Source organism: Triturus cristatus, chromosome 5_2, assembly GCF_964204655.1.
Source record: "Triturus cristatus chromosome 5_2, aTriCri1.1, whole genome shotgun sequence".
NCBI classification, from domain to species: domain Eukaryota; kingdom Metazoa; phylum Chordata; class Amphibia; order Caudata; family Salamandridae; genus Triturus; species Triturus cristatus.
In genome coordinates this window covers 270,963,912-270,990,328 of record NC_140588.1, presented here as the reverse complement: position 1 = coordinate 270,990,328, position 26,417 = coordinate 270,963,912, and the positions used below count along the sequence as shown (strand labels likewise).

Genomic DNA, 26,417 nt, shown 5'->3' with positions numbered 1-26,417 from the left:
CCCGTCATACCAGGAAAGAGTCAGCTTGGCCAAAGCGATACGCGATCGCCCGTCCCAAACCAGTCTCCTCTGCAAACTCTCCACCTCCCTAAAGTAGGCCGCAGGAATGACATCGAAGAAGTTCTGGAGTGCATAAAGGAATCTGGGAAGGGACATCATTTTAAACAGCGCCGCGCGACCAAGCGGAGACAAGGGCAGCTTACACCACCGAGCCGTATCTGCCCTCAAACGCCGGAGTGGAGACAGGAGATTCTGCTCATAGCGGACCGCCGGATCCAACGAAACGTACACCCCCAGGTATTTAAAGCCGGACTGAGATATTTGGAGCGGAAGCCGAGGCGGCAAGAGAGGAAGACCACCAGAGATAGGATACACACAAGATTTGGACCAGTTGATTATCAGACCCGAGTTTTTCCCGAAGGAAGTAAGGACATCAAAGAGAACATTGAGCGACTTCCGCGGTGAGGTGAGATACAAGAGAATATCATCCGCGTACAATGAAAACCGATCCTCGAAGCCCGGGGCCCACCGGAGCCCTCTAATCGAGGGCTCCCAACGGAGCCAGGCAGCGAGCGGCTCCAGGGCGAGAGCAAAGAGCATCGGGGACAACGGGCACCCCTGCCTAGTTCCCCTCCCGAGAGCGAAAGGCCGAGAAACCCGCCCATTGACAACCACCTGAGCCATTGGTCCAGCATAAAGGAAGTGAACTTGTTTTTGATATTTAAAGCTGTGCTTTTAAAAAGACCATATGTATATTGTAAGCACTATTAAGCAAGCCTTGTGACTTATAACAGTTCCATAAGGATTACATTGCAACTTTGTGTGTCAAGTAATTCAAAATAACGAACTGATGCAGGATATAAAAAGCAGCATTACGGAAGTAGTATTTTACTCTCAGAGCCTTTCAGCCCTCTTGTATTTGGAGGGGGGGGGGTCACCCTGTCCCTACTGAACATGTGCACTGACCCGCTCAGCATAGCAGGTGTCCGCACGTCAGCCCCATCTGCACACAGGCTCTGACCCGATCTGAACAGCATTCACCATGGCTCACTTTATGGCATGCAGGGATGTGGACTTTTGCACACAGGCAGCTACCCAATCGGTACAGCAGCCGTTTCCTCACCCCTCACAACGGAAAGCCACTCAACAGGGTTCCTCACTAGACCTCACTCCCTTTAGCTCTTTCCTCTTCTTCACAGGGCACACTGGTCTTGGCAAGGAGGCAGGCGATGGTGGTCCAGGACAGGGTCTTGGATTTCCTGGGCAGGGAGAATGGCTTGCCTTGGCCCACAGTCCGGTCAAGGGCAGAAGTCTTGCAGAGCTTCCCCTCCTCACAGAGCCCATTGGGCTGTTTGGCAGATGAAAATTTTTGGGGTCGCAATTTCCCCTTGTTATAGTCCATTTTCAGACACCAGATGTTTTTACGGGTCTCAGTCTTTGAAGGGTATGTTGGGGGTCTGCTTCTTTTGAATTGCCCACTTCTGTGCTGTCTTCTTCCTTTTGAAAGCAGTCTGTCACAGCAGACCAAAGCTGTCCAAACCTGATAGCTCCACAACACTGTCCAGGGGAGTGACTAGAGTTCACACCGTGGTGTGAGCCACAATGAAATGTGTATCAAAAGCCTGGTCCTGGGCCCCAGCCTAGCTCATTAGGATTCATCAGCCTCCTTCCTGAGATGTGCCCAGGCCCCTTCCTTGTGGCCTCTCACTGAATTAAAGAGCACCCTTTGAAGTATGCAAGGGATGCCTGGCTTGCCCCTCTCCAGTGTGTGTCCCACCTAGCTTCCAGGAATGCAGCAATATACAAATCTGTCATGGGGGGGGATCTCTCTACCTTCACTCCATGTTTCAAGATGCAGGCCCGGATCTACCAACATGGAATCCATAGTCTGCCATATAGTGTACCATTCACACGCACACATACACCTAGTGCATGTATACAGCATAGAAACACTGCACAGCACTGAATCCGTCCTGTTCTGTACCACACATAGGCACACATACATCCAGCTCATGCATTTAATATTCACACACTGCACAGCACTACATCCTTCACGATGTGTACCACTCCCAGGCACTCGTACACTCAGCACATGCAACCACCATGCATGCACTGCATAATACTGCATTATCCCTATATTGTACCACTCGCTGGTACACATACACCCAGCACAGATACACCACTCATTCGCTGCGCAGCACTAAGCACCAAACCCGATGCAGGCCTAGGGTGCGTTAGGCACCCAGTAGTGGAACGTTAATATGAGTGAGCCTGTAGGCCTCACTCCAGTGAAACCGATTAAAAAGGACCTGCTCACTCCTACTGATCGCTACACTGCATGGTGCCACCACCACGCTTGTGCTGCTTAACTCCTGACGAAGCTGGTATCCTTCTACCACAATGTGGGTACCGGTCCAACAAGACTGCAATCCGTGACACAGGCCTGTTTCATGGCACACACTCCTGATCCGTGTTTGCCAATGACAAAAAAAAACAGCATTAGGGATCCAGCCATCCGTACAATTGAGCACTCGGGGCAGGGGTGTACGTTCATTACCATGTGAAGGACTTTTCAGTCCTAACAGGGCTCACATTTCCTATGGTTGCTAGCAATGTTGTTGTTTTTTATACAGTTATTTTAGTCCCCCGTTGTAGAGGAAAGCATAGTGATGTTATTACTCTGATGCAACCCTACTTTGTAGAAATTCCCACAGTTCATCTAATTATAGGACAAGAACGCAGTGTACAAGTACTGTGTAGTATGTAATAAACCCCTGACGAATTTGGCAAGCACCAAAGAGCAGAGTGATGCGGTTAAATTACTCCCACTCTGACCTCTGGCGCATCCACACATGCAGTGCACGCTGTGTCGTGTTAAACATCAGCCGTGTAGCCTGGCGTAGCATGCACCATACGTCCTTTACGCTAAGGGGGAGGCGCACTGTGAGAGTAGAGGGAAGTGCGCCCACAGCACTAGTGATAGTTGGTGCTGTGAATCTGTCTATAATTTCCCAAAACACGCGATAGATAATCTAACCATTGTCTTGCAGGATAAATGTGTGACTGTTGTGATGAGAATCTGATGTTTTTAGCTCCGTTACATCATATAATGGCTTGCGGAAGTTTATTTATAGCATTGATACTCATTTATTTATAAGCCATCTGTCCTCCTTTGTACATTGTACTGTAGACATGGCCAAGACGTACATTTCAGGTAGTACTTTGCCAACAAGTCTTACTTCATCTCTTTTTTTAGGCTTTTAATCCACTAATAAAATTTTCGCCCTAGACACTGCTTCTCCCTGCACTCAAGCAGCGGTGTCAAAGTAGTTCTTTCATAATTGGAGGATGTTTTGCTGTTTTCACATCAATGCTAGTATCGTATGTGAACTATACAAGTTTAAACCAGGATATATTACTTACTGCTTGCTGGTCTTTGATTCTTGGATTCAGGGATGAAGTCTTTTACAATTGGGATGAAAATGTATTATATCTATGTGTTATCCTCAGAGATCAGCGTTGGATTGGTGAAGCTGTTTTTGATATTTAAAGCTGCACTTTTAAAAAGACCATACATATATCGTGAGCACTATTAAGCAAGCCATGTGAATTATAACAGATCCATACAAATTATATTGCAACTTTGTGTCTCAAATAATTCAAAATAACGAACTGATGCAGGATATAAAAAGCAGCATTAATAAAGTATTATTCTACTCTCAAATCCTTTCAGGGTGCCCCAACACTCTTAACAGACTTGAAGAGGTACTCAGCCTGTTTTTTGTACTGTAAGCCAAGATGGTAGTTTCGGGGTCCCGCTGGGGTTCTTGTTCTTTTCTGGATTGTAGTTTAAATGAGTTTGAATCACATGGAAAGTGCAGTGGCCCGGGCACTCTTCTGGTCATCACACTGATTATAGTCAGGCTCGATGTTCAGTGACCAAGGCCATCACCAAGAAAGCGAGGCACTGGCTCGCAGCGCCATGGGCCATTCAGTTTGCCAGAAAGCTTTAAGTGCAATGCCGACTAAGCCCTCATTGTCATCCTTCCTCTCCAGAAGATACCAAGTTCATGACCAGGAGTCCTCAAGATCTCCTTTCTCTAGTGAGTGTCTTCAGGGCTTGTTTCTGGTTCCAACCTTCTCCAACCCTTACATGTAGGCTGCATTGGAAACCTGCTGTGGGGTTATCACGTAGCTCTTGTTCAGTTTACAGCTGACACTGAAGTCTACCCGAGAGTGCTCTCTCTTCAAGACATGGTTAATTTGATAACCCATTTCTGTTTTAAGCAGAATCGTGATAGAACTGAGTGTGTGCTCTTGGAACTTGCCACTGCCCATCCAATACTCAGTCCTACAATTTTCTTCAAACATGATCGTCTAGCGGTATTTCTCTAAGGAACTTGATCGTTAGAGGAGCAAGCTGTGTATTCGCCGCCTAGCGCGTTATCTTGCTTTCTTTTTAAAAAATAATCAAATTTTAAAACTTGCTATTTGCACATCGCGCTTGGGTATAGTTATACCAGGGTGAGAAAGCTGCTTTGTATTTACCTGTGGGGACGGAGTTGTGTTCAATACTCCGGGGGCGGCTGACATCTTGGGAGGAGAGGGTCAGCGGTACAGCTGCCACAGGGAATTCGCGCACCCTGGATCAAAAGGGACGGATGTGGCGAGCGCGCAGCGGATGCGCGCAGAGGGCGCGCCGCCGGCGCGCCGCTGGCGCGCCCGTCTGTGCCCGTCTGCGCCCGTCTGCGCGCGCCCGACCGAGACCAGGGGCCAGGACCCTCGACCCCGCAGCATTAGCACCATGCCCCTACACGGCCGCCCAGCTGAAACAGCTTCACGGTTTACACAGGTGCCATCATTGTCTGGGCCCCCCCTTCTACCAGACCCACTGCTCTCAATGTCCTTTTATCCTGGAGACAGAGGGTCAGGTGGGTAAGATATGCCCGCAAATCCCGGACTTTGCAATGGAGTTGCTTAACTGCCGTTCGCTGTCTAAACATTCATTAGAAACACGGCTGCTTCTGGAAGATACCAATCTGGATGTACTGTTTCTTACCGAGTCATGGCTGACGGACTGGTCAAATCCAGCAGTGATCCAGGCACTCCCCCAAGGATACACCATTCAGAGGCAAGATCAAGGCCTGATTAGAGGCGGAGGGCTTGCCATTATTCATAGGGATTCTTTCAGTTGTCGAATTTCTGATGGGTTGATCCGTGACTGTGAAAGTTGTTCCTTCTCTATCAGTTTTACATCTACCTGTACGTTTTCAGGCATGTTAATTTATTGACCCCCAGGAGCGATAGGATCTTTTATCAATGATTTGGCTGACAATATATCTTTATTGGTCAGCTCCTTGCCAAATTTCACAGTCCTGGGAGATCTTAACCTGCATGCTGAAATACGCTCCTCCGCCAACGTGGAGGAATTGTTTGACACCCTAGGGGCGTTACTTCTTACCCAGAAGGTGATGGGTCCGACTCACATTAAGGGACATTTGTTGGACCCTAGCTTCACCAAAACTCGCATGCGGTTGGAGGGTTCCCAACCACTCCCCTGGAGTGACCACTATTTGATTTCATTCTCCTGGTCCTCCCCCACAACCAGGATGGTAGAAAATCATACCAAAATTTTGAGCCGGAACTGGTCTAACATTTCTATGGGAGAATGGGCCGCTATTCTTAAAGACACCTGCCCCCGGTTAGACGTCGACCCTGAACTGGCAAACTTGCAATTTAATGGCTGGATTGAAAATACATTGAATTTGCTAGCCCCTAAATAACTTAGGGACATTAAAAAGGGCCCTAAAACAGTGGCCTGGTACACCACATAGCTTAGAGAGCAAAAACAGAACTGTAAGCAACTAGAGAGACAGTGGAGGAAAGATTATTCACCTGGGAAAAAACAGGTCTATCGCGACGCGCTAAGACTGTATAAAGCAGAGATTATCAAAGTACAATCTAAGTACCATGAAGCAAACATTTTATCAACACCTAATGCCCCACGAGAAATTTTTAAAATATTCAAATCTTTGATCACCCCTCCACTTACGGCAGCTAGTCCCTCTGACTTACAAGGACGCTGTAACGATATAGCAGAGTTTTTTCATGCTAAAGTTCTGGCCATTTATTCATCCTTTCCATCAGTCGACAATTCCTCCTATGATCCTCAGATGGAAGAAAAAAGATGCCCCTTAGATCGGAGTTTGGAATCTTTTCCTCCCCTGGACTCCGTTAAAGCCGCCTCCCTACTTAACACACTTAAATCAGGCTCCCCTAAAGATCAGGCAGCCCCTACGGTGTTGTGTAAAGTTGCTCTAGAAGTAGCCCCTGTCATCGCAACACTTATTAATTCCTCACTGCTAGCCGGTAGGGTCCCCTCATTATGGAAGCAAGCGATGGTTAAAGCCCTGCTGAAAAAGCCAGGATCAGACCCAGAAGTAATGGCCAATTATCGGCCTATTTCCTTGCTACCAGGAATAGCCAAAATAGTTTCCTTTTTGGAAGGCCGTACATTCCAGGTCTTTAAGGATAATGTGATTTCCAAGATTGTGCCTTTAAAGAGTGGAGTGCGTCAGGGCTCCTCGCTAAGCCCCACTCTTTTTAATATATATATGAGCCCGTTGGCAAATATAGTGGAGGTGTTTGGCATACAAATTGTTACATATGCCGATGACACCCAGCTGATACACTCCCTCAAAGATCCTGGACAGCCTGGAAGTAACCTTTCCAGATGTCTGGAAGAAATCTCAGTGTGGATGAAACCATCTTGCCTTCAGTTAAATGGAACTAAAACTGACCTCATGCTGCTGGGTAGGCCCCTGCCTCCAGGCCTGCCTCTTGCATGGCCTGGTTGTATGGGAAACGCTCCTACCCCAAAACATCACATCAAGAGTCTAGGAGTTTGGCTGGACACCAAACTTGATATGAAGACCCAGGCTAGAAAGGTAGCGGGATGCTGTTTTGGAATACTCAAAACAGCTCGGAAAATTCTGCCCCTTCTTCCGTTCAAGGCAAAAAAACTGCTTCTCCAGGCATTAATTCTGTCGCAGCTGGATTATGCTAATGCCCTCTATCTGGGAGTCCCTCAATCAACATTAAGCATACTCCAGAAAGCCCAGAACTGTGCAGCAAGAATTCTCCTGCAAATTCCGCGGAGAGAATCAGCAAGAGGAGCAATTAAACAGCTGCATTGGCTTCCCATTGCAGAGAGGATCAAATTTAAGGCCCTTTGTGTTACTCACAAGATCATGGCCGCCAAGGGTCCTCCAATTCTTCAGAGGATTGTTTCTCCATACTGTCCCAGAAGAGCTCTTTGCTCCAGAAATAAACGCCTGGCCACGGTCCCGAGAATTTTCAGGTCCAAAAGCGGGGCCGTTGTTTCTCCTATGTAGCCTCCAGAGCTTGGAATGCCCTCCTAGAAGCCATCCGCTTGGAGGAGGACCATCTTTCCTTTCGGAGACTCTTGAATACCTATCTATTCCCAACTGATTAATCAGTGTTCTCTTCTTTTGATTTGTTTCTTAGCGCTGGGAGGCCTATGGGTAGCCATGCGCTTTATAAATGTCTTTCATTTCATTTCAAAATTCATCAGGTCCAATGCTGATGGTAATCAGAAGGTCTTATCATTTTACTCCTCTTTTGAGTTCACTTCACTGACTACTTCTTGCAATTTTTCACTTAATGTTTAAGGTTGCTTGTATCTTGTTTATAGCATGTCATCTCTCAACATGTCACCTCTCTCCCTGTGGCCAACTTCCAAATTGTGGAATGTCAGGAGGTGTGCTTACCAGTGTGAGCAAGTCATAGCTCTGTTTCAAAATTCCTGTAACTAAACTCCCAAGATATCAAATGAAATACGGAAACCATATGAAATGCTCCTCACCTCCTGCACTTCAAACTCGCCTCTTCTAAATTTACTAGTTGCTAATTAACTCTTATCTCCCCTCGGGGATATACTGAATAGTGGTTATATTTCGCTGTTAGATTCTTGTAGTTCCATTATTTGTTGTAGAACGAAAGTCTTTATTAGGTTAAAAATTGTTTTGTCGATGTGAAACGCATCTGATTTGGTTAATCACTGTTTTATAAAGCAATAGGTCACCTTGAGTTCTTTTTTTTTAAATAACTTTCGCTAGCCGACTGTTTGTGGAAGACCTTTGGTGGATTGTAAATAAACCTTACATGGGTTTAGAGCCCGTCCCCTGCTTCATTTGGTTGGCTTTATTGTCACTCTTATTTGCTTGTTTCTTGTTCAAGGCCTTTCTTTTACCTTCTTGTGTTTGTTCCTTCTGGATTATAGCCTTTTTAACATCCTTTTAATCAGCTTCTATTATTTAGAGAACTACTTTCTTCTCTTTAAGCACTCAATGGGAGTCAATTTGTTTTCAGAATCTTTGCTTCGTGTGTAGCCTCTTCCTCACAAAATGTCATCACTCCTGTCCCCGAGAACTCCATGTTGCTCCCTCCTCCCTCCCTCGCTCTTATCGTTCTCCTGCATGTGCTGCTTTTTATGCCATTCATGCACTCTTTGTTGCTCCCCCCTCCACCACCCTGTCCATTGCTTCCTCCATCTCATCTTCATTTTAATCAGTTCTTTCAACCGCTGTCCTGTCGTTGCTCTCCTCTGCCCACTTCTTGCTCAACCCTTGCGGTAGTAAAAAAAAAAAAAGAATTTGGAGGTTCTGACCCAGCCATTTGCTGCTGGGTCGCTTTACTTTAAAAAAGCATTTTTGCAATTGTATTTTTTTTTCCCAATGCTGCATCACCCAAAAAATAGTGCCAAAGTCACTAGTTCCTAAAGGCACGACTTTGGTTTTGCCAAAGGTGGTTCTTCATATCATTAGGCCTGGGCGGAGAACTCCACTCCATTCGCAGAGTTTGCGAAGTTTTCTGCACTCCGCGGAATTCCAAAGAACTACACTCTGCAAAGCGGAGCAGAGTTTTTTCCTCGCTCGCACTCGCCAATGTTAAGTTGGAGAACGCGAGTGAAGAAAATCCAACGCTAGACCACCTCCCAACGAGATTTCTAAACGTGAGTGGTCGCTGATGCTCGTGTTGAGAAACCATCCGTTCGCGTTGAGGAAGCTGCCGCTCGAGTAGAAATTCCACTTGAGCGGCAGAAATAAGCAGCGCCCTCTTGCGCTGCGCATGGTGTCGTTCGCACTGGTTTTCCAGCGCCGGACAAGCAACCGGCGCTAAAAATCAGCGCAACCTAACGCACTCTGCCGCTTGCAGATCTCTGTGTAGCACGTGGAGTTTTTGGTCACTTCGCGGAGTTCTGCATAGTAGAACTCTGCGAACTCCGCCCAGGTCTATCATAGCCAGCAAATCGGATAGACCTTTTACCACATAAGTTCAATAGTAATAGGGAGCAGCCCGGGTTTGAAATGGAAAGCTTAATTTAGGAAATAAGTTTTCAATTGTACCTGGTATTTTCTGCTTTATTCGTAGATGAGGTGCAGATATTCAGGTTGGACTCCGTATAAAGCCATTTACCTTCCTTGACTATCTTGCTGTCATTTTCATGAATACTCTGCTTCCAACAGAAAAAGGTTTATTCTTTGTTTATGGGGCGACTATGTCACTCTTATTGCAGACTAAGCCAGTTGTGAAGTCAGGCGTCTTTTCTTCTTCTGGATCATACCTAGGAGTGAGTTATTTTACTTGCCAGATACAAATCGGGCAGTAGTTGTCACAACGCTGATTCATTCCAAGCCAGGCGGCAGGATCACCAAATGTTTTACAATGCCCACTCTGCCACCAGTAAAGAATTGTCTATACATTTCACAGCACATTAGATTAACTATTTATTATAATAAAAGAGTAAAATCCAGTGAAGAAAGTTACAAACATGCTAGCCTTTCATCCATTCTTTTAGTTAGTTTATACGTAGCCTGTTGCTTTGCAATGAGTGAAAAAAGTGAAGTGATGAACCGCATCGCAAATCTTTGCCTGCATTCTTTTCTCTCGCATGTATTGGGTCAAACTGTTATTCTTGCATTGACCAGAAAAAAACCATGGGCCTAGGCATGTCGGTGTAAGCATTCAAAGCGCATAGAAGTGGTAGGTGGAATGCTTGAATTAATCTCAATCGCTAGTAATAACTCTGGGTCGCATTCCATTCTATCGTTTTGACAATCATCTGTTCGATTACATACTGAGACCAGCCAGATGGAAATCAGTCTTGGCCGCAGCTGTAGTCCAGATTGCGAGTCAAGCTTGAACTGCTAGGTCCTATCGCTCAAAATGAGAACACAGTCACCGCCATATTTGTTAAGGACTCGGCAGTCATGTGCAGCTTGAGTACTATGGCAGAGCAAATGTGGGGACCTATCTCTGGGCCTACCACTCTTGGACAGGGAGCCTTATTTTTTAATTACTGAAGTTCTAGACACCGTCAATCACAATGACAGAGTTCTTAACGAAGAAAAAGGTTGACATACCAATTATCGTTACAAGTCACAATTAGATACCATCCTCATAAAAGTACAATCACTACATAAATGAACAGGAAGAGTATGTAAATATATGCATAAACATTGAAGATCATATCCCAAAACCTAGCCAGATGGAATAGAGTGGTAACAAGAAATTTGCACATCCGTATTTTTACAGTTTTATCTAAACGTATTATTCTAGACTTCAGGTTGGGTACTTTAGACAGCACAAGTAGTGATGGATGGAATTTTTGGATGAATCTGCCACTGGCATTTCTGCGCCGCATCCCATATTGGAAGTCAACCAGAGTAATTAATAGTGGCTTGGATTAATTTCTGCTTTCCACCTGCCACGTTTAATGTTGCAGCAGTTTGGGCACGGCATAGTTTTACTGTTAAAGCAAAGGCCACCTGTTTCATTAAGTGGAAGCTTAAGCAATTCTCCCACGTTAGTTGCTTTTCTATTCTTTTTGTCTGTGCATTTTTCATTGGTTTCTGTTACAAAGGTTTTCAGAAAGCGAGACCGGTGTATCATGCCACGGACCTAGACAAAGGACTTTGACCACCTTCCAGGGGCCATCTTTGAATGGGGGAATCAGGTTACAGATTCAGCCTGAACCTCTCACGATGGCCATTTTGCAATGGGAAGGTTTTTTTTTACTACACATATGCTAATGCTGTAACTCTAAAACGTTATTTTAGATCAAGGAGAAATTATATGAAGTTTTGCTCCATCCCATTAAGTGTTAAGTGTTTTTTTTTTATTAGAAGCTTGTGCTTTCACGTTTATTTGATTATTTTGAGTTTTGTTTAGTGCAAGCAGGCTCTGTGGGTTTTAAAGCACTGTATATAGTGTTAGCACCAAGATAGCATTATGATATATTTGTTATTAAAGGATTATATAGTTACATTTTGAGAAACCTTTTGCATGTGTTAAGTGAATGTTTATGTTTCCATTTTGCAGTGACATATGATCGTAAAAAGGAGAACAAAGCTAAGGTCACTGCATAAAGTTATCTTGAGGATGGAAGTAGGGAGAGAGGTGTTGACTGACTAGCAATCGCTTTAGCTGTTGTTTTGAAGGCCAAATGCTATTGGATCAGCAGTGCAGAGACCCAGTCGAAGGCCAACAAAAAGGTTTCCAGCTTACACAACCAGTCCTCTACTGATCTGAATGAAACCTTCTGTTTCCTGTAATTGCATGAAAATGAATGTACTGAAAAGTAAATTAGTATTGTCAACAATCTCTTAATAAATTATTTCTGTTGATGTACATGAAAAAAAACCCGAATTTTACTGTATCATTAGAAATAACTTTCATTGCATAAAGTGTATATTGATAGAACTAATCGCTATTTTCGGTCTTAACTGCTAATGAACTGCAAAAGGTCTTCTTACAACAAGGCTTTTTAAAGTCAGAAGGGGGTGGCCTATTGCTCTGGCCTTTCATTCCTGTTTAAGTCTTTTTAGATTTTGCCTGCAAAGCAGTTGTGCTGTGCTTGCAAAATTGCTTGTATTAAAAAAATAAATCTTAAAAGGGGCTTAGAAGCCCGCCCATTACTTATCTTTACTTTCCATTGGCTGGCTCCCACGTCATTTTACTTACTTTTGCCGGACTCCCACGTCACTCGCGCTTCCTTGCTTACCATTGGTCAGCACCTCCTCCTTGCCTCCGTCTTCCTCCTGGGATTCAGGCTGAGTCTTCATGCTGCCATCCCTACGTGGAGCCTGGACCAAGTACCGTTTCCAGTGGCCAGTGGCCTTCCACTGCAGGCTCTTGCAGTGCAGGCACTCTTTTTTTTAAAAACTTTCTGACATACACTCTTCGAGTTCCTGTCTCTGCAGTCCATCTCCTTCACCTTCGCATAAAGTAAAAAATAAATAAAAAATTGCCACCAACGTCACAATTTGAGGGTTTTGAAGCAGTTAAAATAGGCATAGCAAGAGAATAAATGAGGATTTATGAAAGTTACACTTTCTACCTGGGGTCTCCACCTGTATGTTCGTCTTCATTGAACATTCTGCGTTTCCTTGTCTACCATCAACCTCCCCCCCCCCCCCCCCCCCTTGGGGCACAGGCCGCAGACGAATGAGCCTGCGGAAGCTCCAACTGGATACCCGAAGTGGCGGTCTGGGAGTCCCTGACTTCAGGGCCTACTACTACGCCAGTCAGCTCCAGAGGCTATCGTACTGGACTGCGGGGAAAAATCTGCAGGAGATTGGATTTACGCCCCATAGATTAGACCGGGCGAGCTGCACTCACTACTATTACCTAGGGCCAAGATCCCCGCAGATAGCCCTCCCCTATTGAGGACAGCCCTACAATGCTGGAGGAAGGCATTATCATACACCTCCCCAGCGACCCCTTACGCAACGAACATCCCCCTCCTGGGGATTCCCACACCACAAGGCAAGCTCACGAAGACCAGGATACAGGACTGGGCAGACTCTGGGGTGGAAGACATTGGTGCATTCTTCGGCGATGGTACCATGCTGGACCATGACTCCTTCCATCAGTCTACAGGCGCACCTCCACGCTTATACTTACTACACGCTACGGTATCACACTATATTAGGCGCGCCTGGGCCCCACAGCGGAGTGAACCCCAACAACATAATCTAGTACACCTCTTATACTACATGGGAAATGGGGGACACTTGGTCCGTTGGTTATACACAGGTATCCGGACACATGCAGCAATCGCACTCACGGCCCTTAGGGCGCACTGGTCCGAGGACTCCAATATTGAAATTACCGACAAGGCCTGGGAATGTATGATTGAACACCCCAAAAAAGTGTCACGTAATGCGAGACTGAAGTTCATTCAGGCGATGGTCCTCCATAGAGCATACCTTACCCCTGGGTGGATTCATTGCATGTTCCCAGACCCCCCCCCCCCCCATCACTGTCCCCGCTGTAAGGGAGATGAGGCGGACTTCCTTCATATGCTATGGTCCTGCCCCTGCCTTAGAGACTACTGGGTGGGAGTCCGCTGCTCTCTGAGCGAAGTCACACAAATCCCGGTCCCGGACGAGGCTCTGAATTGCCTAGCAGGCCTCCGCAGACGCACAAAGGTGCAGAAGGTACAGTTAAAGTTTTTAGTCCTGGCCCTCATTTTAGCAGTAAGAGACCTCACCATGAGGTGGAAGTCTCCCCGGGGTCCCGCGGTATCCACGTGGCACACACGTGGCAAGCTGTCATGCCTCAGTGGGGGAGGGCAGAGAGTGCAGCTCTTCGCAGAGAGGAAGAGAGAGGGCTGAGGAAGCAGCTCATCTCGATGGACTGGGAGGCTATGCTGCTTAAACTAGAATCACTTGACTTATTAACTCCACAAGATACCCCAACCCTACAGCGCACAAGGACACCATGGAACTTCTCATCTATAGGTTCCAAGACCCAGACACATGCTTTCTAACCCAAGGACACTACAGCCCTTCGAGTTTTATACCTTTAGTGTCATATATTGATTGACATAGAAGCCGAAATAAGACTGACCAGTAGTCGGGACTGGGTGGGCTAGGGAGGGAGTGGGACATGGTTGAATAGGTTTTTCTTGTTAATTGGAATATAACGGCTTTATACTGTCAATTTCTGTACTAGGACTGCAATGTATTGGTACCAACGACGTCTCTGGAGATCATTGTCCTCTGTTTTCTATCTCACATAGAGTGACACATACAGAAGTTGCATGTAACATGTATGGTGTAATTTCCTACAAAAACAAAAGACTGCCTCTGTAGGATAAACATCACATTGTATAATTGTCAGTCATCAATAAAGTGTGTTTGAAAAAAAAAAATCCCTCCCCCTTTCCACCCGCCCTGTCTCTGTCGGCAGAGCACCAATAACATTGTGATGTGTGGCATTTACTTCTGTAGCCAAGTAAGATCAGTGTAGGCCTCCTTTTGGTTTGTCAAGGGGGTGGGAGACTCACGTCAACGTAACTTGTTTATGCTGTGTTTTATTGTGCTTGCAAAGCGCCATGCATGCATAGATTAATATCTAGAGCGCTCCCTTGCCTTTTGTTGAGTGAGCGCATCACGATTTCATGCTGAGTTCAGGGAGCTTCTATTCTGAACTTCTCAGAAATGCCACAGGCACGTATCTTAAAACAAGCGTGGTCAAAGCCTATAGGTTTTGCTTATGAGAAATGTATTGGCTTTGTCAATTTTATTTACAGGCTGCACAGCTGTTGAGGAGCTGTGCAACCTGCTTCAAAGAATTTTAAAAACGCTATGACACGACCAGCATTGTCTGCATCATAGCACTTTTTTCTTAACTTTAAGCCATGTTGCGCAACAGCTCAACCGCTGTGAAATATATAAAAATATTGACAAAGCCAATTAAATTTGCATAGGTAAATTGTATAGGCTTTGCCAATGCTTGTTTTCCAGCTGCCACTCTAGCACTTGTGCGGATTAATTGGTGCTTAAAAATTAAAAACGACTCAGCATGTAATGTCTGGAACACATTCCGATAGGTTGCATGCGACTCAGGTCCTGCAAGGCAGAGGCAGAATTCTAACAAAGAACCAAAGAGATCTTTTTTTGTGTGGACTACTTAACAGGACCTGTGAAATATCCGAACTCTAGGCAATATTGGTTTTCATCTTATTGCGTTTTTTTCCTACTATTTTTCTTAGTTTATGTTTGACACCTGCTGTGTAAAAATTAGAGGAAATGTATTTCTTTTAGTTACTTACGGCATCATATCATTTGAAAAGGCTTAAACTGTGCACTGAGAGATTTCCGTACATATAGCCACCATCACCTTTCTCTGCCTGCATCCTGAGACCATCCATTATGTATCTTTTCCTGTTCCTCCTTTCGTCCTCTAAGTCACTTTATATCCTAGCTTTTTTAAACTGGAAAGGAGTCCCCAGGCCTGAACATATCCATACCTCAGAGTAGGTAGACTATACAAATGTGTGTTTGGGGTTTACGTATGTATGCATACATATATATCTATATATAGATGTCTATGTATATACTTATAAATACACTCCTCAGGCCACTGATCTGTGTCACCAGCTGGTTGTTGTCCCGTCTGAGCCGATGCATTTGATGGGCAGCAGTTGTGGTGTGCCACAGTGCCTTCAGCTTGGCCTGCTCCTACCTAACAGGGTCCTGTTGCTGTCAGTGGTGTGAGTAGGTAAACAAATAGTTAACACCCAACAAAGTACAGTCACTGAGGCACACATGGTCCCAGTGGGTTCAAACCAGTGGACCCATTCCTCTCCCTGAAGGCAGGATTCTTACTGCATCTCAATCCTTGGTGAGCTATTGGATGGTATCTTCTGACCTAAGCCTGCTGATGACTCAGTAACTAAAAACAGAGGACTCAATTAACAAAGGTAAATATACACATTTATATGTACTTATACACCTAGAGGTAACTACACGTATTGCAATTCACCACTGTAACTCTACACTTTTTTGCTGATCACCATTTCCAAGTGTACACCCAGGTGTAGACTTGCATTTCTCCACACCTTCAAACCAGGGGGTGGAGCCTCCTATAACAGGATTTACGAGTATAACCGCTTCGATGCGGCGCACATTTCCCCGCTGTGCAGGCAAATTCTACGCGAGCGCGAAAGGGATGGCCCCCAGCCGTCCGACGCACATGCCCATCGTGACGTCAGACGGCTGGGGGCCGTCCGACGCATGGAAGAGGTTAAAGTTACTACTATTAACTTAGCACACATAGGCAGAGGTCTCGTCCAGTGTGGTGGAGATCTTCCCATGGGAAAGTATAGGGAACATTTCTAAAGTTTGTTGTCCTTAAAAACAAAAAAACAAACGAATATATTAAAAATATTTAATGTTTATTATAATTATAAATGAATTTAAAATATGTATTATTAACTTAAAACTGACAAAATAAAATGTTTCAGCACATTAATTCATCATATTAAATGTGTATTAAGTAACTCATTTAAATATAATAATTTAATTTATAATATCAAACATAATTTTAAAAATCCCTCCATTAACATTTTTATTTGCTGCTTTGTAAAATGTTAAGTCGTTTTGAATTAGTTGAAATACTTTTTAATATTTAATAAAAGTTTCAAATTTCGTTGTTATGTAATATTTTATTTTTAAATTATACACACAATTTAAATGTTGAAATCATTTAATTAATTTAACATTGGTGCCTATGGGGGGTGTTATTTTATTTCTGTGCCTGCTTTGTTTATTTTCTATGGGATTGTGTTGCAGGACCTGTGAGTGGCAGTCTGGGGCGGAGCACATTTACTCCTCTTTTGATACATTTGAGGAAGTAATAAACTCTTATAAACAACCCAAAGAATTGTACCATATTAAAAGTCACATTTCAGACTTGGAGCAGATATGAGTCTCAATTTACGTTTACTTCCTCCCTTCCCCCAGTTTGTTGATCCGACTCGGTTCAAGTGGTGTGTGTGGCTACTGGAATGAGTCCCCTTTTCTCCTGCTGTCAGCAGGAAACCTTGGAAAGGTGACCATATATTCTGAGCAGTGGCGTAACGATAATTGAGGGGGGCCCTCTGCAAGGTACAGGGAGGGGTCCCGTCCGGACTCTAGCAAGAGCTCTCCGGCCGAAGTGCAGTGCTGAGGGGGCCCCCTGGAGCGTGGGGGCCCCCGCACTGCGGGGCATGTGGGTGCCCGTGTTACACCCCTGATTCTGAGGGCTTTAAGTTGCCAGCAGTAGTTCTGCATAGATTTCCCGCTGTTCATTGCAATAAGTCAGTTCAGCCAGCCAGTGTTTTTCAGTTGGAGTGAGTCCTCTACCCCAGTGTTTCGCCACAAGATGCTTAGACAGAAGTAATGCCAGAACTATGAATTTCCTGTGGCACTGGGTATGTCATTTAACCAGCTCATAAATGCCAATAAGGCGTCCTTTCAAAGGGCAGATCTAGTATCTGTTGTATAGCTTCCACTGCCAACCAGAAACTTTGAATATCTTAACACGCTCATGCTAAATGGAAAAATCCCGCCTCGGGCGCCCCACATCTCTCGCTGTTGTTGACTTTCCTCAGCCTCCTTACACAACTTTGTTGGAGTGTAATGTACACGGTTTTGGAATCAAAATTGTGTCAGTCTAAGATGCTAAGAGCTCTCCATGCGAGTGCAGCAGTTTTCCCTACTGCATCCCAGATAAAGATTCCGAGGTTCTCCCTCCAACCCGCTCTAGCAAGGGCCATCAGTTTAAGCATTTCCTCCTGTATCTCACTCTAAAGCTTGGTAGTGAGGTGTTTGGGGGTTATGGGGCATCCTTGATTAGCTGCAATGGTGGAAATTGTGCTGACTCACGAGGGAAGTCTGGTGTGATCTGTTTGCTAATGGACGTTAGCCTATGTAAAGTAATATGTCTTCTTGAGTGATCTTGGCGTGTGCTCCGAAAGTGTTTAGTGTAATGCAGAAGTGTTCCTCGTATAGATCTCCCCACTTTGTAATGCCCAAATTACAGATAGGATTTTGCCTTTGTCTCCTGCGTCATAGAAAAGTACAGGTGAAGGGTCAGGTGAATATCAGGGGAGTATAGTAGAGGGGAGCTGGCCATCTTCCAAAGCCTGTCCCAGGCTTCAATGGTGCGGTGGACTGTATTAATCTCAGAGCCACCCTCTGGGTGCCGCGCCATCATCAGCGATGCCAAATTGGCGGCATATGCACCTTTACGCTGGATCACTAGGTGGGCTAAGTATTTCTGTGGGTAAACCCAGTAGTAAGCAAAGTCTGCCTGCACCACAGGTAGTAGAGTTCCATATTGCATACCCGCCTCATTTGTATGGTAGACTTAACATGTCCCATGAGAGTCTAGGTGTCTTTCTTCGCCAGGTAAGTCTGGTACAAAGCTTCTTAAGCATCTGGAATAAACTAATATGTAATACAATGGGAATGTTAACAAAGTAGTACAGGAACTTGGGGAGTACTATCATTTTAATTGGACCTATCGTCTGTGATATTGTGAGTGGCAGTTCTAACCATCTGTCTATTTGGTCTTCAAGCTGACTAACTGTTTGGTTATAGTTTACCCTACAAATGTCCTCCACATCTGTTCTTATCCACACACCCAAATATTTAATAGGGGTCTCACTCCACCCCAGGGGGAAGTTGAGGTTGACCCCAGGCCCACACTGAGTGAGTGAGCGGGAACACAGCTGACTTATTCCAGTTTATTTCAATGCCACAGAGGCCCTGGAATCTGCTCCTCAGAATGGAAATAAGGCTACTTTAAGGGTCATTAACATATAATGTGATATTGTCAGTGTACAGGGATATTAATAGGGGCCTGTCTGTAAATGCCAGTGCATATTGAGCATGCTGCTGTTGCAGCTTGGCTGCCAGTGGTTCCAGGGCCATCGCCCTGTAGTGGGTACGGGGGCAGCCCTGTGGTGTACCGTGGGAGACTTCTATAGTGTCCGATAGCTGTCCATTGATGTGCAACTTAGCCATTGGGGAGTGGTATAATAGCCATAGCCAGGCCAAAAATGTTGCTGGTAGACCCATACAAGATAGGATCGCAAACATTTAGGTCCACTCCAACAAGTCGAATGATTTAGTTGCATTGACGAAAACAGCCACAGCCCTCGTCATGGTGTCTATATGATGTAATATTGCAAACAGGGTCTGCAAATTGTGGGCGGTCGATCTCTCGGGTATGAATCCAACTTGGTTGAGTAATATTAGCAATGGATTTGGGGGCACAAGCTGATTCGCAGTCTCCTTAGCTAGGATGTTGGTATCACAATTAATTAGGGATAGTGGCCTCTAGGAATCGCAGCTATCCGGAGGTTTAGAGGATCTCAGAATGGTGATTATAAGGCTTCATACATTGTAGGTGGGTCAGACAGCCAAGTGTTATAGCTTCTTCAAATAGCGCTATTAGGTGGGGTACTAACAGCTCTACGTATGTCTAATAAAAGTCGAGCTGGAGTCCATCTGATCTCGGGGCCTTTACATTCTGTAGATTCCTTATGGCATCCCTGACCTCTCCCAGTGTCATTGACAGTACCAGAAAGTCCCTCTGTGCAGTTCCCAGCCAGGCAACTGTAGTATTTTCCTAATACATATGTATGTAATCAGGGGTGGCTCGATAGCAAGACCCTATAACTTTTTTTATAATACAGTGCAAATTCATTAGTAATCTCTGTTGCCTCATGCAGGCTAATGCCCGCCTCTGTGGTCATGGCAGTAAAATCACCTGCAGCCCATGGTCACCAGCATTCTCCGCAGCCTCTCTCCCCCTCCGTGTGCTCTAGCGTATTTGCCAAGAAATTAGTCTTCCCTCTCAGCAGTGTCATTGTATTCCAACACTTTCTGTCTTATGAGTTCTCTGGTTTAGTCACACTCTCCCATTGTGAGCTCAGCCTCCAATTGCTTGATTTCCTTATGTAATATACACAGTTGCTGTCTCAGTGCTTTCAAAACCCTGTGTTGTTTGGCAATGCAATGGCCCGAATCACTACCTTGAACGACTCCCATAGGGTGGGCTGCCTTTCCACCGACCCTTGGTTAAACTTGAAGTATTGTTTAATTTCAGTGCATATCTCCTCTCTAATTGCTCTGTCCAGCAGCACCTTTGGGGACAGGTGCCATAGCGCATGTTCCACCTGTGTTCCTGGGATTTTTAGCTGTAGTAGTACCAGGGAGTGGTCAGATAGTGTACACCCCACTTGGGTTACGTGATGCTTCCAAGAGCGGACCTCTGTAGTGATAAGCCAGTAGTCCAGTCTGGACCACATATTGTTGAATGCAGAATAAAACATCCTTTCCTTATGGGTTGCATGTCTGATTCTCCATATGTCCACAAGGTCATTATCTTTGATTTTACTATGGTGAAGGATTGTTAGTACCTCAGAAAGTGTGGTGCTCTGTTCTGTAAACGTGACTGTAAGTGGACTTTGTAGTGTATGGTGTAACCAGGTAAGGGGATAATCCCTTTAACCCCTAAGAATAAGTGTAGGGAAACCCTGCACTATTGCATATGAAACCAAGTCCTGGGCACACATAAGATAATAATACAGAGAAAGGTATCGGCAAAGTTCAAGAAATATCGTAAGCCACGGTCAGTTGTTCGTGTAGGTAGAATGTTACTTTGTCTTTGGATGGCCTTGGGCTCTAGCTCTTGCACCTTGGCCCACATTTTGTTGAAGAAATACGGATCGCCGTGTTAGAGCCTTATGTGGCAATCAGAGTAGTGTGTTTCCTGTGCAGCAGGTCGTGCACTATAATATATCGACCATTTATGTCTTTATGTAAATGACTCAGCTAGAACATTACTCCGCGTAAAGGATTATCGCTGTTTCTCTAGCAAATGCTGAGTGGAATGTCATATAACTCTATCCGGCCCACTAACTGAGCAGGGCAGACTCAGCAGGCGGGTCCCCTGCATGAAGACAAAATCCGCTTCTTGGCATGGAGTATACGCCTTTACTGCCTATTTTTTCCTAGAGTTATTGGGACCTCGCATGTTCTATGGGAGAAGCATCAGCATCTTTTCTCCGTTCTGTGCTGTATTCATTTAACCAGAATATTGGGTGGTCTTTCCTGTGCCTCGCCTGTTGTGTCAGATTTCATGCCTTTGAATATGTATTCTTGTGATCGTGTGTGTCGTCTGTGGTGCGCTGAGTAGTTACCATGTGGCACATTCCCTCCACCCCCACCATACCAGCCTCTGACTTGACGGAAAAAATAGTAGGGACCCACTTGCAGAAACATAAAGGTACCAAAATCATCTATAACACTGTGGTGATATTACTATTACTTAGAAGTTACCCCGGAGTTTACTAACGGGGCTGTAGTCCTTCTACAATAAACCATTGTGTCTTAAGACCAACCAAGGTGGAGACCTTCTTTTTGAGATACAACGTCCGAAAGAAAAAGGGAGCTGTGCCATGCCAGTCCCAAGGAGGGACTTCACACTCCAGATGTCAGTATCGGCTCTGCAGAAAGTCCCACTGTCTAGGTGTTTGTGGTTTAAGCAGTTGGGGCAATCTTTTCTGCAGTAAAGGTTTAATAATAGGTTGCAGAGAGTACTGCAGTCATTGTTCATTCCATGTCCGTATCAGAGCTGCGGGTCTGCGGCTCTTGAACCTTTGTCTTTTTCCCATTGTGCTTCGATTGTATTTGTTTTAGGAAGTCTGTTGCTTGCTGTGGGTGCATGATCTTTAGTCGTGCGGGGTAGAGCATGGCGTATGGAAATTTAGGTGGATCAGCTTCGTTTCACTGACATGGAGGCTCTACGTGCCTCCTGTACCTTAAAAGTAAAATAAATCAGGATACAACGAGATTTTGCATCCATTGTACTGGAGGTCTCTTTCTCCCTTGCAAGCTGGAGTGCTTGATTTAGATCTAAAATAATCTGCAGTCCATTTCTTGTGTTCATACTGCCTATTGTTCGGTTTAGTGAATCTATTTTCTGGTCTATGGTTTGTAGGCTCTGTTGCATACTCAGGAGCAGTGTTTTCATATTGGTAGACATCTCAGCGATTTCCTTCTCCCTCCGTGGTCTGATCTTGGTCTTGGTCTCCAAAGCGGTCCACGGCTGTTTAAGATCGCCTGTTTACCCCATGGTGATCCAGTATCCCCCTATCCGGTCTTTTCCTGTTGTATGCCCAGTGATCACAGCCTCAGTGGTATAGTCTTCTCTGTGTGTGCAGCGATCCACCTGCAATTCAATCAGTACTTCTTCCTTGTTACCACGAGAACACGTCAGCGTTGGACCAGTAGGGTGCATGCCCCCACTTTGTGGTTTCTGTAGGGTTTGTGCTGGGCTACAGTTCTCAGAGTCCTGGGGGCACGAGCAGTCTCACAGCTATAATGTAGCTTGTGGCAGGCCAAATATGCCTAGGGTTCAAACTCTATTCTCCTATGTTGAGGGCAATCCCATGACATTTGTGGCATAAGCCTGGCCTTCACCCATTCATTTGTCTCTTTCGTAATCTTAAACTCCTCCCCCCCTCCCCCCCCCCCCACCTCCCTCCCTCCCCCAACATCAGGGGAGGCTGCGCCGTCTCCTTTCCCCTTGGGCCCACCTCCTCACTGATTTCTCACTTTGGACTTCCCTTTGCACCAGGCCCCGCCCAGGCCTGCCGAGATGGCAGAATACTGGTCCTGCGCCTTCAGATGTCAATGGCTCCTCCTGATCCAGGGTCCACACCTTTCAACAAAGACACTGCCAGTCAGGTGCTCTACAGCTCTATGTCCGCATGCCACTCTTTTCATCAACTCCCCACGTCTCCTGAGTTGTGGCCGCCTTTTTGTTTGTTCCAGACCCTCTCCATCATGGGACCTGGAGGCAGGGGGATTTTCCCACTCTGCCAGCTGTTCAGTGCAGGTTCTCTGTCTCTCCTTCCTTGTAGAGGCAGGTTCATGCCGCCAGTTTGGTGTTTATGGCATTTTGGCAAACAGTGCTTCCTCTTGGTCGGAGGAGATCTGCGCTTATACAGCCATGTTGGTTGCCGGTCAAGCCACACACCCCCATTTTGAAGTATAGTTTGTAAATAGCATTCATCTTACTCCTTTGTGGGTGTGTTTGTATTCGCATTCCCCTCTAGAAACACCTTCTTAAATTTCTCTAAATTCCTCCCGATTTTCCAACCACTTCCCCTTGTCCCTCCCATATTTTCTACAAAAACGTACAGCTACATATGAGGATCTCTCTGCTTCCTTAGCAGGGATCTCTACCTATAAAAGATAGGGGAGGTGCAAGGTCTCCACCTGTGGGTTTGTGAATAGCACTTTGTAGTACGTGAGTAGTAGTACTACTGTAGCACTACTTTACATACTAAAAAATGCAGTTTGTAAATCGAGCCCACAGTGTTTAAGATGATTGTTGTTTAACTAACTCTCTATGGAGCAGCATTAATATAGAAAAGAAACTTGCTTTTGTCTGTCTCCCTTTAAGAGTTGAGTGCCTGTATACCGTTATTACATTTGTTTTAGTTAGAATTTGAATGTAATTAGTCAGATAATTTCATGCACTGCAGGGGGAGGATAGGCGCACAGAACAAATAATTCCATTAGTATAACAAGACAGGGGGTCCAGGCCAGTACAAGACAAACATAGCCACTTGCCGGTGCCTTATATCCTCCTCTCCTGAAAGAAAGCCTTGTTTACTGTGCATAGTGCTTTGTTGCACATTGATCTAATTATAGCACTGTGATGCTGATTCATATGAATAGATGGTTCCCCATGTTGAAAAAAAATAAGTTTGCTGTGCAGCTGGACAGTATTTTTAAATTGTAATTCTGCTGCTGCTGCTAGCGTCATTTGTGGACTGACCAGAGGATTTGCTGCCCTGCATCGCTGACCCTCTTCCCTTGCTGTCTCTCCGTCCCCCGCCGCCGCTAACACCATCAGCGGCCGCAGAGCGGGGACGGGACTACACTCCCCATCATTCTAAGCGCCAGGGGAGCCGTGTTGCCGTTTTCCCGCCAGGAGGCGCATAATAGACCGTTGCGACTGCGGCAGAGCGGGCTGCTAGCGTCATTTGTGGACTGACCAGAGGATTTGCTGCCCTGCATCGCTGACCCTCTTCCCTTGCTGTCTCTCCGTCCCCCGCCGCCCCTAACACCATCAGCGGCCGCAGAGCGGGGACGGGACTACACTCCCCATCATTCCAAGCGCCAGGGGAGCCGCGTTGCCGTTTTCCCGCCAGGAGGCGCATAATAGACCGTTGCGACTCCCGCGTCGCGGGACCGCGCGCGGGCTAAGCCCGGGCAAAGGGCGGGCCGTCTGTGGCCGTCCGGGGCCGGAGGAGGCCGGGACGGGCCACATCTGTAACTTCTTGGACCCGTGGCGGACGCTGTATCGCACAACCTCTGGACAGACCCTCTTATAAGGTACTGTGTCTACACTGAGGGGCATTCGTCCCGTGCCCGGCATCCAGATACTCTCACATTCCACAGCTATTTACTGTGTGCCAATCAAGGGCTAAGATGGGCAAAAGGAAAATATCGGATATGAGTGGGGGCCCCGCTAATCTTGTTGGTAGCACGGCTAAAAGGAACAAGGCTAGAAAATCTAACAAAAAACACACGCCAGCTACCACGTTAGAGCGCATTGACTCTTTAGTTGATGAATGTACTTCCATTTTAGGTTCTGACGCAGTTGTTAAACCCATAGCCCTACCACTATCTAACCATCGCCCAGGCTCTGTTACTATCCCACAAATGTTCAGCAATAAAAAACTTGCTCAAAGTCCATCATTAGCGAGACCTCAGGACGCTATACAGAGCTGTAGTGCTAACCCCGAGTCACTAATAGAACTAGCAAGCCCTTGTCTCCCTGCTGCAAACGCGACCCCTCTCGACCCCATTGTTATTGTCTGTTCAAATCGATTCGAGCCACTAAGCGACATTGACAACGACGCTGATGAGTCCTCTGGCATAGTTGTTAGCACCGTTGTACCCACAGTACCTACATCTTGTAGAGATCGGCACTCTGGACCCGGGTCATACCAAGAAGGGAACAGGCCATGTCAAGAACCATTAGGAGAATCTGTCTTAGCAACTATTCAGGCCTTGAAGGATGAAATTATTGAATTAAAAGCGCTAGTCAATGAACTATTATTATTGGCCAAAAGACCTGCTACGCAATTGCCACAACTACCATCCACTTTGCCTAATACTGTTTGTCATTCACACCCTTCAATATCTTCGTCTATAAACATCATTGACTCTAGTACACACACATCAGCTTCATCCCCGCAAATTAGACCTAACCTTTCCCTACCCGTCAGAGTGGGGACTAGTCATTCTAACTCTTCTACCAAACCAATTTTACATTCTCGCTCTGCAATTAGCCAGCCTTCTTTTCCCCAAAAATCCTCAGTCCCTGCCCAGCTGCTTCAATCTTCCAGAGTGCAAGGATCTAGAGCCAATCAACAGCCAACTGTTTACATGGTGGGAGTTCCCACGACTAACGGTTACGAGAGTGAAGAATCCCTAAAAAATAAGGTGACCCACTGGATCCGCCATGTCAGAGGCTGTCGTTCCCTCATAAGAGACGACTTGTTAAGGGCCCGAAGACTTAGTTCCATTGAGTCCCTGACGGACACAATCGAGCTGACTCTAGCTAATTACAGCTTAGCAGACGACCTTATTGCTCTTGAGTATGGAACCTCCTCCCCGGACTCATCTTCCATCCAATTCAGACGTTTTCTACCATTGCCCATTGTCCCTGTTGGGAGGAGGGGCGGGCTATCACTTCAACATCTTGAGGGCTCATCAACTCTGGGGCAAATTGATTGACTGACTACACCATTAACTATACCAACAATTCCAAATAATTTGCCACACGCCATCTTTACCTCTAATTGCAGATTGTTCCCCCAAATACATTCTCCCACTAACCTTTGTGAGACCCCGGGTGAAGTCGGGTCTCACTCGATAGCCCCATCCATACATTTATTGGATCCGGCTATTTCCCCATCCTCAGCTCCAAATACGAATCTAAAAATTATTTCATGGAACATCGCTGGTTTGAAAGCTAAACTCTCTCTACCTGATTGGAATAATTTTATTGCTACTTTTGATCTCTGTATATTTCAAGAGACCTGGAGTCTCATACCTCTGTATAAATCTGGATATACTTGTTATTGTGTCCCAGCAGTGTCCTCTGGTCGCGGACGCCCTTCAGGAGGCCTCATAATCTGGTTAAACATTACCCTCTCCTGTAGAGTTCGACATGTACATACTCCTTCCTCGGACCTGTTACATATAACTTTGAGTGGGCTGAATGGGGGGCCCACCATTGAGCTCTTCAATGTTTATAACAGGGGCACCCAAGGAGGAACCAAGTCCCCCATTCTTACTACTTTGGGAGAGGAGCTTTCCTCTTGCCCTCCCAACTCATTTTTATTGGTCGCTGGAGACTTGAACTGTACTTATGAACCCCTTGCCTCCGAAGATATTCTGGAGGTTGAAGAGGATGATGCCAGGTGGGGTATACCCTCCCTAACTGTTCCTCCAGTTAAGAGATGGTCA

At 45.7% G+C, this 26,417-nt stretch overlaps 1 protein-coding gene across 1 annotated transcript in view; it reads left to right on the top strand.

Moving 5' to 3' along the window:
* The window catches only part of DTNBP1 (dystrobrevin binding protein 1), a 516,522-nt gene that overhangs the window by 283,646 nt on the left and 206,459 nt on the right, over positions 1-26,417 (top strand). The gene's annotated exons all lie outside the window — the stretch shown is intronic.